Source organism: Dermacentor variabilis, chromosome 5, assembly GCF_050947875.1.
Source record: "Dermacentor variabilis isolate Ectoservices chromosome 5, ASM5094787v1, whole genome shotgun sequence".
NCBI lineage: Eukaryota > Metazoa > Arthropoda > Arachnida > Ixodida > Ixodidae > Dermacentor > Dermacentor variabilis.
In genome coordinates this window covers 135,266,018-135,284,207 of record NC_134572.1, presented here as the reverse complement: position 1 = coordinate 135,284,207, position 18,190 = coordinate 135,266,018, and the positions used below count along the sequence as shown (strand labels likewise).

Sequence of the window (18,190 nt, the reverse complement as noted above, 5' to 3'; positions counted from 1 at the left end):
GCGCATGGGTTACGCGTGAGAGCGGTGCACGGCAGCCGCCGCACACAGACGTCGCTCATGCAATGCTTTGTTTCCACATGTGGTATTGGTCGACGCGCTCGCTGCCGCGTGCCACCGGTGAACAGAGGACGGCGCGCTAACTGGCGCCATCTTGTAGCGGTCGTCGCCACAGAGCCCGTCTTGCGCGCACTACGCTTTTCTTCTCACGCTTTCGCCATAACCTCCTCTCCCGCTTTGCGCCTCGCGCTCTCTTTGCTGCTGTCTTTCAATCCCAGATGCGCTCCGCGATCGCTCTCTCATCCTTCGCTGTGCTCGTTCGCTCGGTTAACGCCGAGGGACGACGCCGGCATGAAACGCAGGAAGGGGCGCCTAAGAGATTAGCTCTAAAAATCAATAAAGAAAATAATCTCATCAGAGGTACCAAACACAACTCAAAAGCATACAAATAGTGTCGCTACATGATCGAGCCTACACTGCACTGGTATTATTGTCCAGTATAACAAATTTGAAAGTGTTCATCGCTTGTCGCGAAATGTAACATTAAAGGGCCCCTCACCTGGACACATTGCAAATTTCGGTTATACGCTGGAAGTTGTTACATGCCCTCTAGGGAGTTTTCTACCGAAATAATTTTTCGAGTTGATATACATACATATATGCAGAGCTCAGGCTGAACCAACAGAAAAAAAACACGGGGGATTCTTTACCTGTTCTTTCTCCGGTCTGTAGTCGGGGTCGCTCTGCATCGATGACTATAGCGCAGGTTGGCCCATGCATAGCTGTAGCGTGAGGTAGAGTTGAGGGAAATAGCCAGTGCATGCGTCTGTAAATATATACAGAACATTTGCTCAGATCAGTTCTTTCAAGCATCACGCAAGTTCACACGCACAGTTTCATGAAATTATACTTTTGTTCCTTGCTTTCAGCACCTCTTCCCTTACCAGTTATGCTAAAGTCGCCTCGTTCTTTTTACTGCACAACGCCCAAAGTATTATTTTTGACCGCTGAGTTCGGTACCTCAAGATGCTGATTCAAGCACTGCAAGCTTAACGTAATTTCATAGCAGTGTTTCCGCCACGCTGAAACGAAATTTCAGTTGTAGATAGCTCAGCAAAGCAATTACTAAATAATTAATTACTCTACTACTTATGAACAACTCAAATGACATTTCACTGGTTACAAATTGCCTTTATTTCTTTTTTTTTGTGTGTGTGTGGATGTGGAATGGTGTTTGTTTGTGGGGCCAAACATACAGAAATCGCAGCCACGTTTCTTGACCCGCTCACAGACTACCACGCTGCCCCTTGAGGTGTTCTTCTCTATCTCTCTCTCTTTCTCTCCCTCTTTCGCTCTTTTATCTCTGTTTTACTCTAAAGCATCGAGAGATCATCATGTGCCTCTTACAAAACTTCAATGTTAGTCTGTTTTTTTTTTCTGGTACCGCAGGAACAGATTAACGGACTAACGGAACAGGCCAACAAGAGCTACAAGGATCGCATTGTTTAGCCACATCGCACCCTGCGTAGTACGCCATCACTATGAAAGGTGAGCCATTATGCTGGAAACGAGGGTGAAATTGTATTATTAGGTTCCAGAATGTTCAGATCGCAAGCCGCGTCAATAGAAACCTCGCTCGATAGCCCATCTTTCACTTCCCACCGTTTGTCCTTCAAATCTGATCTTAATGACTACAAAAGACACAACTCCCCACAGTTTAGTCACTGGCAGTTATTTCATCTGGCGTTTAACTCGATCGCTGGATAGACGGCACTCGTGAAAGCCGCGGGTCTCAGTATGGCGATTCTATATCGGGCCCTCATCATGTTCTCTCAACGTTCCTGAGAAAGTGCACAAACAACAGTTGATAGAGTCTCTAGCTTAGAGTCTGCTCCACTATTTAGTTTTGTCGGACCACTACCAGCACTGTATGTGGCCATCAATTGCTTCTGATGACCCTTTGACCGCCTGTATCTGAGAAACCGAAATCGAAACGGCTTGCACAAGGTTGAAGTATATAAAAGAATATAGGCAGTGTCCGAGTCTCTATGCCTCCGATGTGATTAGCAATGAGAGGGAAAGGGAAAGGGTGGAGAGGAAAGGCAGGGAATTCAACCAAACGAGTGCTCGGTTTACCCTACACAACGATTAAGGGAAAGAGGAAATATAGAGAGGAAAAGAGGGAAAATGTAAGCACTGCGTGCGTGCGGGAGGGTGCACAAGAGGGTGCACGAGAGGGCTATAAACGGTCACTCAGGCCGGTGCACTTGAATAACAGCACTAGCGCGTGTTGTGGGCGATTCGTTGTAATCGCTTGCTTACACTAAATAATGTACAGGGTGATTATATTTAAGTTTTATGGAATTTTTAAAAACAGTCTGTTGCACATAACATAATTCTAGTCCTTAAGCTGGATTATTCAGAGAGGCGGGCATTATACTTGCACGAGAAATCGAAACACATATTCAAATAATTAAAGAAATATGCCACCAATTTCGTACTAGTTACATTACGGCATGTATTGCAATTTATGAATTGTAGCCGATGAGTTTGCAAGGCGTATACACTTGGAATAAATTTCCACAATGACACCAGTTTGGAAGAATGCCCCATCATATTCGTCGTGTAAAATGCACCGTTGTCCCACTTGCTTGTTTAACAAAGCGCACTTCTCGTGCTTTGAAACACGAAAGTAAGTGGAATGCCCATATATTTCGTTCCACGCTTTGGGAAATAATATCCCGAAACTGGTGTCATCTTGGAAATTAATTTCACGCGGATACATCTCGCAAATTCACCGGCTACAATTCGTAAATTGCTATACGTAAAGAAATTAATTAAGAAGTTAATTAGTGGTATTTCGTTAATTATGTGACTAAGTGTTTCTATTTGTCGTGCTAGTAATATCCGCCTCTTCGAGTAGTCCAGCCCAAAAACAAGAATTACGCTATCCGCCACATACAATTTTCTTTTTGAAATTTTCATCAAACAAAAAATTATCACCCTGTGTAACCCGCGGTCCACATCCGTGCTTATGCTGCCTGCTTTCTCGCGTGTCGGCGTGCCTCCGAAAAAAACGCGCTTTCCTTACACAAAAACACTGCACGTGAGAGTTCGCTGCCGCGTTAGATATGCACGCTTTCGAATGCGTACGTGTACTACGTCCTTATATACGTAAGCACAGGCTCCAGAGAAAACAGTGCCACTGCGGTGTCTCGCGCGGTCGCCTCGGAGGCCTTGACATGGCGAAGGATTTAGGTAGAAGCCAGGAATGGCGGCGGCGGACGTTGAGGCGATGTGAGCGCGGTGCTATAAAGCAGGCCGCGGCTGACGCGCTCCCGAGGTCTTCCGCGCCTCGAGCACGGGTCTGAGCATAGCCGCTCGACCGGTGTGCCCAGCCTCCGGCTCTACCCGCTGCTCTTGCGGCGGCTGCAGTCGCGGCCTCGTGGGACTGAGCGAAAGCGCTCAGCGAGCTGTACTAACTCTGTGTGTGTGTGTGTGTGTGTGTGTGTGTGTGTGTGTGTGTGTGTGTGTGTGTGTGTGTGTGTGTGTGTGTGTGTGTGTGTGTGTGTGAGGGACCGCGGGGACGGCGACGAGGGGTTCGCGCCCGTAAATCCCGCGCGACGTCGGCCGAGATATTTATGGGCGGTGCGCTTGAGAGCTAAATTTATGAATAAATATTCCAGCCACGTCGTCCCGCACCACCCGACCGGCCCAGGGACGAGGGAGCCAACGGGCTGCACCGCCGGCGTCTGGAAGCAGAGCGAGAGGAAAAAAATATATGTAAAAGGAAGGAGTGTCGCTTTGCCTTCGCTTGGAAGCATGCTCGCCAGCCTGCCTGCTGCCTCGCTGACTCGCTTGGGAAGGGGAAAAAAAAGATACTACAGCGTCGGCCTGCCCTGTTCCCTTCCGCTCCTTCTTCTTCGTGGCTTCCTGCTCGCCCACACTTCCTCACGGAGGCCGAGTTTCCTCTCCTGGAAGAAGCGACCTCGACAAAGAGGTAAATATGCGGCCAAAGTTTTTGACTGCTGTGGATTTGCGGAAACGCGCGCGCAGACCACGTGTCTCTTTTGCACTGCGCTCGCGAGAGTGTGCGTGTATGCGTGCACACTGTCTGCTTGTATGTGCGCGAATGTGTGTCGGTTTTGCTTGTTTCCGGTTTGATTCTTGCGACAAAGCAACCTCCTTTTTCTTGCATGTAGAAAAGACGGCGTGCTTGTGCATCCCGACGTTGCCTTGTCACTGTGCCTTCGTATGCAGACGCATAGAAAAGGCTTTGACACGTCACTTTAGTGGCCTCGTATGTGCGTGTCAGCGAAGCAGAAATGGCGTAGTATATCAAAGGATGAAGAAAGCCGTAGAGTATGCTGGAAATAACGGCAAGTTACCTCAATATATGAGCCTCATAAACAGGTTGCGCCGACTCTTGTTGCTCCCTCAAATGTTACCGTCATTCAGATATCCGAGATTGTCAAAAAACTGTACTCCCGCTAATTCTCATTGTAAAAATCGAGCTTCCTCTTTGCGTTTTTTGTTCTTGTTGTTTTAGAGGTGAAATTAAAATAAAAGATACTGCCCTTGCAGCTGGTTCTTCCATGCCTTTCTTACTGCTTTCCATTAAATATCAGTCAGACAAAATTATTCCTATTGTCTCGTTTGCGTGACCATGAAGAAACAGTAGCGCAACTGTGAAACAACGTGCGTGGAATTTTCATAGCGAGGATATCGCTTGGATAAATTTTGCTTCAATATTTGCGCAAGCATCAATGTAAGCCTCGCTTGATACCGACTGCCACATATGCGTGTGTCTCGCCCAATTTTTTCGTCCTGGCAAAATTTTTTTTGTCCGTGACGTTGCACATATTTCAAACGACAGCAGCGTGAAGTCATATCAGAAAACGATTGCATGCACTTAGTGCTTGATAACATTTTACTGCTTCGAAGAAATGATTCACGTAACTTGACCGCGATTGGAAAGACACTGAATAAGGCGTACAATTATTACACACACAAGTATTGCAATCCGCAAGGCGGTAGCGTCTTTCACTTTCATGAATGGGCCCTTGTTTCTTCGTCCAAGTTCTTTAAAGGATTGTCTTGTAGATAGAGCTAGCGTTGCGTCATAAGTATAGTGCCTCATACGTTACTCGAACCGCGTTCAAAATACGCCGATCGTAGCGGTTGTAATCGCCGCCGGTTTTATTTTAGGCAAGCGCAACCGTTAAAGCTACTCTGTTCAAAATTATTTTATTCAGCGATGAAGTCTCGCCTCGTACCGAGTTGAGTAGTAGGAAAATACCATTTGCTTCCATTGTTCGTTATTATTAATGTGCTTCCAGAATCTGTGTCACGTACTTTTATCTATAGGTGTTCGTGGTTAGCAGTGTGGCTCTAGAACACGTGCAGGCTTCCGACGCGGACACCCAACTATAGACAACGTCAACGACCTTGTTTCTTCCGTTCAGTGTGAAGAAAACCTAAAGAGATTGCGTGCGGTGGTGTTATTTAATATCAAAGGCGTTTACGACAAGATATCTCTTCGAGCCATACTTGAAGCGTTAAGCAATGTCGGCCGTGCCTTTCGATGGATATTCAGCTACTCGAAGGACAGGTCATTCTTTGCGCATACATATGATTTTGCGATATCACAACGGTATACCTAAGTGACATACCACGGGGTAGCCTTGAGGCCCACGCTCTTTCACCTCGCGCTGATCGACATGTCCGATTCTCTTCCGCGATCCGTTCATGTGTCGATCTATCTGCGTGATAAATGCATATCTGCATTTGGGCTTCTGGAGGTACGCCTCCTCAGGTGCGTGCTCGACTCCAAAAGCGGTCACACTAGCGTCAGGATACGTTTGAGCACGTGGTCTGGAGACGCCCTCTGAAAAGTGCTCATTGGTTGCTTTCACGCGCAAGGCAAGCACGTCGTCAGAAAGGCAATCACTTATGAGAAGACGCAACGCTTTCTAGGAGCGATAATAAATCGTGATCGCTATTGCAGCCCTCATGTCTCCATCCGAAAAAGAAGCTAACCATTAAGAGCCACGGCCTGGAATTTCTTGCTGGAAAGTCGTGGCGTACGTGTGTGAGAGCGATACTTGGACTTTACAACGTACTCTTTCTGGGTATCCTTCGCTAGAGCATGCCTGTACAAAGATTAATTAATGCTTTATTCGTCCTAGTAAATTAGGGAATGAACCCCAGACAAAAAGCTACAAATTAGTAGTTTGAATACATCTGCGGTCCAGAAAACAAACACAAGCATGCATCATACAGGGGCGACACACAGACACTATTTATGTCAGCAGGCAATGGCGAAATAACATTTCAAAAGAACCAGAAAATGTAATATCAAATATTGTGGTATGAAAGATCTACAACAACATCGCGCACAGAAAAATCGTGTATTAGGAAACAAATCGGATATTACGAAACATCATTATTTAATACTTAAGATATGGATTAAAGGAAGCCCTAGGCAGAGTGTAAATATCATGGCAGGTGCCATAGTTAACGTTGTAGGCATTATACCATGTGTCCCACGTAACTTGTGGTAGAATGTAAAAATTTGTAGGTGCCACATAGCTGAACAGCACCAAGGTAATGTTGCTTTCTTTCGTTTGGAGCAAATCAAACTATTTTTGTATTTCGCCTGATGACATATTTATTTATTAATTAACTGCTTAAATATTATATTCACAGCAAAGTATCCATGAGAAAAGGTGTAGACTATCCTGAAAAAATCCGCATCCAGTTTTCTGTTGCGCAATACGTGCTGGATAAAAGTTTTTTCCAAGCTTGAAAGAAATACCGAGAAATAGCAAAAAGTCGCACGACACTTATTCGGCCCAGAAGCCGTGCTCTCTGGGTCATGTGCCACTTCCAGCAAATGGTAATGTTGGCGTATTTTTTTTCTTTTAGTTTTGCTATCAAAAACGACAACTTTGTCAGCTTCTTGATACGCTTCCACTCGTATTTCATACGGGAAATATAAAGGCTGGCTCTTCTACACTATCTGAGCTATCCTAAACTAGAATCTTGACGTGGCTGAAAATTTTGTTGCAGTTAGCTTTTAAGGCTTTAAACGCTTTGCTCCGAAACTTGTCGACGGTGCGACCGACCGTGAAAGTTGTGGCGTGTTTCATCGCGTTAATGTATGTATTTATCTCTCTCTGTCTGTTTCTATCCCTTCTCCCCTTTTATCAGCTTTCATTGTATTTACCCTTTCCCCAGCACAGGGTAGCCAACCGGTATTTCCACTGGTTAGCTTCCCCGTATTTCCCTCTTTTTCTTCCTGCTCCTGTAAAAGAGCACTTTTGCATATAGATAAAATTACTGTTGTACAGATTCTGGACGTGCATTACTATCACGAACATTTTCAGCAAAAAATTTTCCTATAGGCCAGGTAGTCAAAATGGACTCGAATCGCTGGAAATATATTTCCAGGCGAATAAATATAGCTTGGAGCGCATATGGCAGGGTATTAGTTTCGAAAACAATAGTGTACAATCATTGCGTTTTACCTGTTCTAAGTACTTGGGATGGTAGTTGGAGGATAACAAAGAAGCTTCAGAAGCAGCTCAGGCCTGTGGAACGAACAATGGAACGAAATACGATAAGCGTAACTTTGAGGAACCGGCAGGCAGTGGTACGGATTAGAGAACAAAGTGTGCAGATGACATTCGGTTTAATATAAGGCGACGAAATGGTGTTGACAACAAGATATAACGCATGACCTTCGATTTAATAATGTGGCAGAATTGGCGTGAAGAAAAGTCAAACGCAGTTGGGCACGGGAGAAGATTACGTGTTTAGGAAATTTGCAGGCATAATATGATGCATGCGATCAAATAAAGCTACACAAAACAAAGGCTATTGAAGTCCGTCTTGAAAGTTATTGGAGACCATCGTCTAGCAGTCGATATAGAATTGGCTGATAAAGGTGGATAAGATTTACACCAAAGTTGTCTAACAGGACAATGGGAAGCTTGTTGTCTTTCCCCATATTCGGCAATGATACAGATATAGCCTTGAATGACTAATGAAAGAAACGTTAGCATATTACTCCCCATACTCTCCTAAGGAAAACAATGCAGTGTCATTCCGCTTCTTCGGCCGTGCAAAGTTTCGACAATGATCGCGGTAATGGTACAAGTGCAAATTGGTAATGCATTGGTAATGCAATTGAGTGTAATCTCAACTTTATCTTCATTCTTTCTTCCTCGAACTAGGTCTGTTATGGCATCGAGAACTCACGCATTACAAGCGATGCGAAGCGTTACACAAGAAGGCAGCAAGCCACATCAGAGGCCCACAATGGATTACGCACCCTCACGATGCATGGCATCCACAACGGGATCGTTCTCTATGGGAATCAGAGGCGCTCAAGGCGATGGAGTTGGTAAGTGCTTGATGACACGCATTTACTAACATAATGAAAAGGAAGGGCTTTCGTTATCTGCATAAGACGCTCTGTCACTCGCCCAAAAAATGCTTTAATAGCAAGATAAAGTGCTGCTACCGGCGCAAACGCTCCTCTTCTGCATATTAATGTTCAACTCTACTTTTACGCTTTGTCGGCTAAGGTATTCAACTATTTGTTGCAAGTCATAGTCTTGTTTCTGTTCAGGACAATGTCATCTCCAAACAGCAGGTCACTGAGATATTTCAGCCGCTGATCCTGACCGCTAATCTTTTCCAGTCTTGAACATTTCTGAGCATGCATTGGAGCAAACATTGGAGCATTCTAAACAAACATACGATATATTGTCTCTCTTTTTATGACCCCCTTTTTTTTTACCTGTGTCGTTGCGCTGGTTATTTGTTTATTATCTTAGGTCCTCGTAAGTAGTACCACAGTTAATTGAGTGTTCTCTGTTATAAAGAAAGTATGCAGTGTCAAGTTCAGTTGACATCTACGTACTGCGTGGATGTATATGCAGGTGTACTTTGTTGTTGTGACACCCAGTAACCAAAGTTGGTGTCCAAGAGGTGCACTGAAGTGCGGCGCATACCAAGTCGCACATGCCAGTCAGTCCAAGGGAACATACCCATTGGTACATCGTCATCATCGTCAGTCTATCTTTATGTGGACTGCAGGACGAAGCCCTCTCCCGGCGATCGCCAGTTACCCCTGCACTGCGCTATAGCTGATTCCAACTTGTGCCTGCAAATTTCCTAATTCCATCACACCGCATAATTCTCTGCCACCCTCGACTGGGCTCCGCTTCCCTTGCAACCATTCTGTAACTCTAACGCGCCACCGATTATCTGTCCTACAAACTGCGTGGCCTGCCCAGATCCACTATTCCTTTTTAATGTCACCGATCATATCGGCTATACCCGTTTATTTTCTAATCAACACCGCTATCTTACTGTCTCTTAACGTTACACCCAACATATTTTATTCCGTCGCTCATTGTGCGGTCCTTGACTTCTCAGGATTCTTTGGTAAATTTTTTGCCCCGTTTGTTAGTACCGGTAAAATGCAGTGACTGTACACTTTTTTTCAGTAAGGTGCCAGTCATGATTTTGTAATGACTGTCGTATGCTCTGCAATCTATCTTTATTCTTCTATAACTACCTTCTTATGATCGTTGTCCCCCGGGAGTTTTTGACCTAGATAACTATACTCTTGCACATATTCTAGAAGCTGACTGCCGACCATGAGTTCTTTTTTTTTTGCCAGCCCATTGAACCTTACTTTTGTCCCTTCTGCATATTATTCTTAAATTCTACTCTTACACTCTCGTGGCTAAAGTCCCCAATAATTCGTTGTAATTTGTCTGCAGCATTGCTGAATAGGACAATGCCATCTGCAAAACGTAGGTTGCTGAAATATTCGTCTTTTCTCGCCACTCTTAATCCGTTCCGGTCTAATAGCTTGAATATTTCATCTAAGCATGCAGTGAATAGCATTGCATAGATTGTGCCTTCTTCCCTGAGACCTTTCTCTATAGGTATTTTTTCCGCTTTTCTTGTGGAGAATGAAGGTAGCTATCGAGTCCTTATAGATATTTTCTAAGGCATTCACGTATGCAATGATTACGCAATGTCTCCATGACTGACTGCTGGTATCTCTACTGAATCAAACTATTTTTCATAGTGCATGAAATCTATATAAAGAGGTTGGTTGCGCTCCGCAGATACCTCAATTATCTGATTGATGACATGGAGGGAATTCACTGCAGAATACCCCTTCTGGAAGCCAGCCTGCTCTCTTGGTTGATTGAAGTCAAGTGTTGCACTGACTGTATTAGAAATTACCTTGTTGAATATTTTATACAATACAGAGAGCAAGATAGTTGGCCTAAGTAATGGGCCTAAGTGCGGTGGCGTGGAAACAATGTAGGACATTGGGTTTCTATGCTAAAGGTCCTAAGTTCGAGTCCTCATCCAGGCCACCACGTTTTCCAGCCTTGGTGGGGCGCCTGAAGCCGGCGAAAAATTAGAGCTATGCTAGTTCACGTGCAACCAATTTAAGAGGGCTCCTGAGCTTCAGAAATGCACCTCCTCACCAGAACAGGAAGTGACTTCTCTGATGCAGTATTTGGCCACTGCATCCTTCATCACTCTTGCAATTAATTCCTGGCCATCAGTCCTCAGGGACTGCGGACACCTAGTCTGGTGTTCAGACCCTACGATGCAGCAGGAGGTGCTAAGAATTTCTGTATCTGGACAGACCGCCTCAGAAATCTTGGCAATGTTTGACAGGTGAGCCCTCTCGAGTGTAGTTATTATAGCGGAGCTCATTGAGGAATTATCTGGCATTGCCTGAGATATAATTTAGTTAGATTAGGAGGCCTGGTGAGGCTTGCACAGTGGCCACGTTAATGGCCACGTCCTCTGCTGCAGAGGTATTCCAAATAAAAGAGAATACGGGGTGGAATTTTTAATCCATAAGGACATAGCGGACAACTTTGGTCACTTCTACAGCATTAATGAAAATTTAGCAGCCGCTGTAATAAAGATAAAGTAAATGTAGTACAAGCCTACCCTCTAACGTCCAGTAATGCTATTGAAGAAATATAACAGTTCTGTGAGGATGGTGAACCAGCAGTGAGAAAGGTACACTCAGCATACTGTAGTCCTGGGCGACTTCTGTGCGAAAGTGGGGGAAAAGCAGGCTGGAGAACAGTAAATTGGCAACTATGGCATCGACTGTAGAACTAGTTGAGGGGATATATGTTGGTTGAATTCGTAGAAAGGAATAGACTTTGAATGCCTTATTCCTGAACTGCAATAACATGAGGTGGACCTGGAAAAACCCTAACGGTGAAACCAGAATTGAAATAGATATCATACTCTGTGCCGGCCCCGGCATATTTCAGGCTGTTAGGTAGGTTAAAGGACAGTGATAATCGATTAGCGTAGTGTAGGATTCTTTCCAATTTGAAGAGAGAAATATCAAAATTAGTGAAGAGAAAACAAGCCAACCTATAGATGCAGTCAGGGTGAAAGCAGATGACTTGTTCCTGGTGCTTACGAACAAATACACAGCTTCAAAAAAGGAAGATGAAGATAACATAGAGACAGTCAATTGAAATAAGAAGTAAGGCACCAATTTAAGAAGTATGTAAACTCTCCCAAGTAATAGATGACCTACCAAATAAACGACAAAGCATGAAAGTGTGAAACTCAAGAAATCAGAAAGAATTCGCTCTAGTGCCAAAGCTGATAAACAAGACGAAAGTAAGTGATATTTAAAATTATAATGTCGGAAAGATTGAGTAGGCAGTAAGAAAAAGGGGTTAGCGTGCAATCGCGAGAATTAACCTTGCCATAGGAAAGAGCGCTATGTATGCAGTGAAAGGTAATGAGGGCAATATCATCAGCAATGGAGATTATATAGCAAAACCAACCGAGGGCTTCTATACTAAGCTGTACAGTACCAACAGCATCCCCGCAACATTGACTGGTAGTAGTGAGAAAAGGATACATAAGCTCCATGTGTACCTAGCATAAGATTAGAAGGGCTATGGGGCATTGCCTAAAAGCGACGACAACCATGCATGCCGCAGCCGTGACAACTGCATTCAGTCAGCGGCAACAAATGACTAGCACGTACGGCAACACGCAACCAACCCAGTTTAGTCCATACTCCAACGTTGCCCACCCAGGCTAGGCCTAGGCTGCGATCGTAACTGGTTGCACTCTTCCCCTCTTAAATTTCTGTTTACCGTCAGGGAGAACGATGAGGAGGTTTCCTCACTCTCGAGCTTCGCAGGTGTTCTCTGAGAAGTTTTCAGGTCTGCAGGAGAGCTTGTGCCGTTACTTCCGACTGAGAACTCTTCCTCAGACAGCGGTGGAGGCTCTTGAGAAATGGCCTATGGCTCCAGTTCATATTGTGCAAGTAGTGTCGCAGATGGTGCATGGGTGAGAGTGGTTCAGGTCTGGGCTGCAGGTGACCACCATGCATGTGCCATATCGTTCCATCTTGCAGGGCAGCACTAGCAGATGGTACTCTTAGAGGCATTGTAACAGAAGCTGGCACCCAAGGTACTCCAGGCCTCAAGTTTCTTGCAAGGACTGGCGTTCCAGGTTGCGCTGGTGCAGTGGGACGAAAACCTCGGTTAGCATACAGTTTTGCTTCAGCTGTTTAATTTATAGATTTCTCCGTAGTCTCAAACACAGTTGGGAACAGGTTTACTATGTCTGCCACGTCTGTCATCTTGTTTACTTACTCCGTTTCATTTATGGAAATGCCCAAGGCATGAATGAAATCGTGACTGAGCAACGTAGGAGCAGGACCACCAGTAATGCAGAGTGCCTCTTGACCTTGGAAATGAACAGTAACTTCGGCTCTTCCTTAGACAGGCTATAACTCTCCAGCAAGTGCTCACCGTAGAAGGGTATACTTGATGGTTCAACACTTACGTTCGGAAATAAGCTAGGAACTTCTCAGTCGACATCATGGAGACGCTCGATCCGCCGTGGTGGCGCGGTGACTTTGCTGTTTCGCGGGTAACCCTGAGGTTGCGAGATCGTATCCCAGCTGTGGCGGCCTCATTTGGTAGGCGCGAAATTCAACTCCAGGTGGTCAAAATTAAACCGGAGTGCCCCACTATGGCTTGCTTCATAATCATATCGTAGTTTCGGCACGTACAAACCTCGAATTAAAAAACAATATGGAGGCGCTCGCTTCGGTGTCCAACTCGTTTGACGTTACTTTGCCGCAGACGTCAACAGGGACTAATTCAGGTGCCAGAGCTCAAAGACATCTGCACTCTGAATATGGCGCTCGCCGGCATCATTATGAACTGTGTTCATGCACTGTGAACGTGACGACTTCCCTTACTGCTGACACGTCTTCTTGCACTTTCTCTCATTCGGTGAATATTTTTTTGTGTTGCAGACGACTGACAGATGACCCATATTGCGGCAGTAGTAGCATGTAGAATTCACGTACAACGTGAGTTGGGTTGCAGGTGATACCCTTGAAGTGCGCGATAAGTATGGACGTGGACGTTGCTAGATGCGTAAGAAGATGCCTGCTTGAGCCAGCCTGGCAGAGAGCAGTTGCATCTTGCATTACAAGTACGGGTTTTACAGCTTTGTCGAATGTCAGGTCTGATTCTTCCAGAAGTCTGGTTTGTACTGCAGCATTACTAATGCCACAAACGATACGGTCCCGCAGCATGTTCTCAAGCTCGGTCCTGAATTCACAACGTTCAGAGAAGCTTTTCTGTTATGCAACGAAGTTTCTCACAGACTCTGCTTGCGCTCGAGCACAAATGTACTATCTGAAGCGCTGCGTTACATCGGAAGGCGTTGAGCAGTGTGACTGCTGAGAACAGCGAGAACTTCCTCAAATGACTTATCTTGAGGGTTTGCAGGTCTGAGAAGTCCTCGAGTAGTGTATAGGTCCTTTGCCTACAGCAGCTGAAGAAGACTGCTTTCTTCTTTTCTTCCTCAACATCGTTCGCAACGTAGAAGGCCTTCAGGTGCTTCACTAAGCACAAGCAGTCTTCGCCTCGGCCGTCGATGGGCTCGATGTTGCCATACACTAGCATCACGAACTGAGGCTACTAACTTTAAAGTAGCTGCGCTGCCGAGCAGACAGCTTTACAGCTTGAAGTTGACGGTACAATGACATTTTTCGTCGCCGCTAAAAATTGCACGGGCAATGGCGGTGCAGCCTAGAAGCTGCAGCTACCATGCCGCAACAGCGAACGACCAGCCCGTACGGCAGAGCGCAAAGAACAGACTTTATTCCATACACTAACATTTCCCACTCAAGCGGTGCCTAGGTTGCGCTAGTAAGTGGTTACAGACATGTCCTGGGGAAAAGTGACAGGGGAAGATGGAATAGCAGTCAATTCGATCCAAGATGGAGGGCATATTATACTTCAAAAGCTTGCGACCCTTTATACTAAATGCCTCACGACTTCAAGTATACGAGATATAGGTACCATATTCAAGTGTCCCAGCATCATGTTGGCACGTGCCACCATTATACTAATTCATAAGAAGGGGACGTTTTGAAGGAGTATGGGCCAGTGGCACATATCCAGTGACACACTCTCGAGGTCACAGGAACCAATACCCAGTGACGCCAGTAACATATACCAAGTGGCACATACCCAGTGACACGCACCCAGTGACACATCCAGTGAACAATATCGCATATGGGCCCGTGGCACATATCCAGTGACATACACTCGAGGTCACAGGAGCTAATACCCAGTGACGCCAGTAAAATATACCAAGAGGCACATACCCACTGACACGCACCTAGTGACACACCCAGGGAACAATATCGCATATGGGCCAGTGGCACATATCCAGTGACACACTCTCGAGGTCACAGGAACCAATACCCAGTGACGCCAGTAACATATACGAAGTGGCACATACCCACTGACACGCATCCAGTGACACACCCAGTGAACAATATCGCATATGGGCCAGTGGCACATACCCACTGACACGCACGTAGTGACACACCCAGTGAACAATATCGCATATGGGCCAGTGGCACATATCCAGTGACACACTCTCGAGGTCACAGGAACCAATACCGAGTGACGCCAGTAACACATACCAAGTGGCACATACCCACTGACAGGCACCCTGTGACACACCCAGTGAACAATATCGCATATGGGCCAGTGGCACATATCCAGTGACACACTCTCGAGGTCACAGGAGCTAATACCCAGTGACGCCAGTAAAATATACCAAGAGGCACATACCCACTGACACGCACCTAGTGACACACCCAGGGAACAATATCGCATATGGGCCAGTGGCACATATCCAGTGACACACTCTCGAGGTCACAGGAACCAATACCCAGTGACGCCAGTAACATATACCAAGTGGCACATACCCACTGACACGCACCCAGTGACACACCCAGTGAACAATATCGCATATGGGCCCGTGGCACATATCCAGTGACATACACTCGAGGTCACAGGAGCGAATACCCAGTGACGCCAGTAAAATATACCAAGAGGCACATACCCACTGACACGCACCTAGTGACACACCCAGGGAACAATATCGCATATGGGCCAGTGGCACATATCCAGTGACACACTCTCGAGGTCACAGGAACCAATACCCAGTGACGCCAGTAACACATACCAAGTGGCACATACCCACTGACAGGCACCCAGTGACACATCCAGTGAACAATATCGCATATGGGCCCGTGGCACATATCCAGTGACATACACTCGAGGTCACAGGAGCTAATACCCAGTGACGCCAGTAAAATATACCAAGAGGCACATACCCACTGACACGCACCTAGTGACACACCCAGGGAACAATATCGCATATGGGCCAGTGGCACATATCCAGTGACACACTCTCGAGGTCACAGGAACCAATACCCAGTGACGCCAGTAACATATACCAAGTGGCACATACCCACTGACACGCACCCAGTGACACACCCAGTGAACAATATCGCATATGGGCCCGTGGCACATATCCAGTGACATACACTCGAGGTCACAGGAGCGAATACCCAGTGACGCCAGTAACATATACCAATTGGCACATACCCACTGACACGCACCCAGTGACACACCCAATGAACAATATCCCATATCCAGTGACATATATTGAAGGTCTTAGGAGCACTTACCTAGTCGCGCTAATAACATATACCCAGTGGCACATACCCAATGACACGTGCCCCGTGACTCACCTAGTGACACCAGTGGCACATACTCAGTGACAGTGACATATACCCAAGCTGGCGTCAAAGACGCTCATCGAATAGCTGCACATACTTAGTGACACATGCCCAGTGCCAGTGACATATACCCAAAGGCTCCCAGGGGCACACGCCCGGTGCCAAAACCACTGACACATACTCAGTCATCACAGTAGCACATACCCAGTTGCAGATACCTAGTGGCACATGCACAGTTGCAGATACACAGTGGCACAAACCCAAGTGGTACATACCCAGTTCCAGTGCCAGATACCCAGAGGCTCCAGGGGCACATACCCTGTGCCACAACGCAATGGAACATACTCAGTGGCCACAGTGGAGCATATCCATTTGCATATACCTAGTGGCACGTACCCACGTTGACATCAACGAGGTTCCTTGAAGAGCTGAACATAGCATATCACCCATACCCAGGAGCACATACCCAGTCGCCCCAGTTACATATACCCAGGGTCCAACTGGCACGTAGACATTGATGCATACCCATTGACACATTACTTAGTCGCACGTACTCACTGGCACCTGTGACACATAGCCAGTTCAACAGACCCGTTGATACATCACCAAGTTGGTGTCAGAAAGGCTCTTTGAAGAGCTACGCATACCCACACATACTGGAACTGCCCACATTTTTGAAGTGCAACATAATTGTTATCGGCTCACGAAAACGGCAAGACAGTTGCCAAGACATAAAACTGGGTTGAACCCGCCAAGAATGCTTCGAATTGAAAAGCTTTGGGAGAAGCAGCGTGATAGAAAGTGGAGCTCGTTACGGCAAAACATGCAGTCGAAGTCAACTTCCTGCCTGAAATGCAAAAGCATCTAGAAATATTGAGCAATGCAAATTAACACGGCGCTTAAAACAGGAACCGTAAGTTGTTAGGGTTGGCGTGTAACATGCCGGGCAAAAAGGATGCTCAAAGACCATGCCTAATCGAAATGAATTAAGGATGGTTTCCTAATTAGCTATGGTTTTCTCGAGTGATTGCCGGTCTGGCAGGCGTCCCGCAGTGATGACAGGCCCCTTTGTGTGTGTGTACGACTCTGGGGGAGAACCCTTTTCACAAACTGTGCGACCCTAGGGGAGGACACTTTTCGCAAACTGTGCGACCAAGGGGAGAACTTGCCGCGAACTGTCCGACTCTGGAGAAAGGTTCAGCCGCCCATCCCCGACCAGACTCCGCGGGTTGCCGCTAGAGGAGGCAAGCACGTGCAACATCGCCCAGGAGAAAAGGAGCAGTCGCAAAGCAACGACGGGGATTCAGTGCATGTCACGTGACGTTGACGTGAACAAGATCCCGCCTACGATTTTAGTGGGCCTATTTAAAAGGCCCCGCAATGTACTTTTTCAATTGATTCATTCTCTTCTTCTTATCCTTCACCAACCATTGAATAAACAGTGCAAGTTTCGCAATAGAAATCGTCTCGTCCTTGCCTGGTCGCCATGGTCTACCGGACGCCTGAAGCCCGCCGACAACGCCACGCTACCTAATAGTAACGCCGGTCGAGGTTCGAGAAACGGCATCGTAACAAAGTGTATGCATATGGTATGCAAAAGTAAGGAAGTAATTATAAATAAATTTTAAAAACACGCTCCTCCAGAAAAGCAAATGGTTCATCTGCTCGGCTACAGGGCCCATGTTCACAAAAAGCTCCTGCACTAGCATTGTTATAGTAGCCTCGTAGAACATTACAGTCCTCTTTCTAACCCCGATCTCCGATCCCCAGTGTAGGGTAGCAAACCGGGGACTGATATCAACCTCCTTGCCTTTCCTCTTATATATATATATATATATATATATATATATATATATATATATATATATATATATATATATATATATATATATATATATATATATATATATATATATATATATATATATATATCAGTCTATCCTGATGTTGGGCGTATCATTAACGAAGTGTGACCGGACCAATGGTCAAGAGCACTCACGCGCAAGAAGCTTTGTGAATTCTGCCCCTGTTTCTTTC

General features: G+C 45.9%; 1 long non-coding RNA gene across 1 annotated transcript; it reads left to right on the top strand.

Annotated features, from left to right (window-relative positions):
• The first annotated feature begins 1,452 nt into the window (after positions 1–1,452).
• LOC142581974 (uncharacterized) lies at positions 1,453–8,398 on the top strand. The gene is made up of 3 exons (XR_012828335.1): positions 1,453–1,545; positions 3,684–3,997; positions 8,235–8,398. It is a non-coding gene; the product is annotated as an uncharacterized LOC142581974 (long non-coding RNA).
• The last annotated feature ends 9,792 nt before the right edge of the window (positions 8,399–18,190 follow it).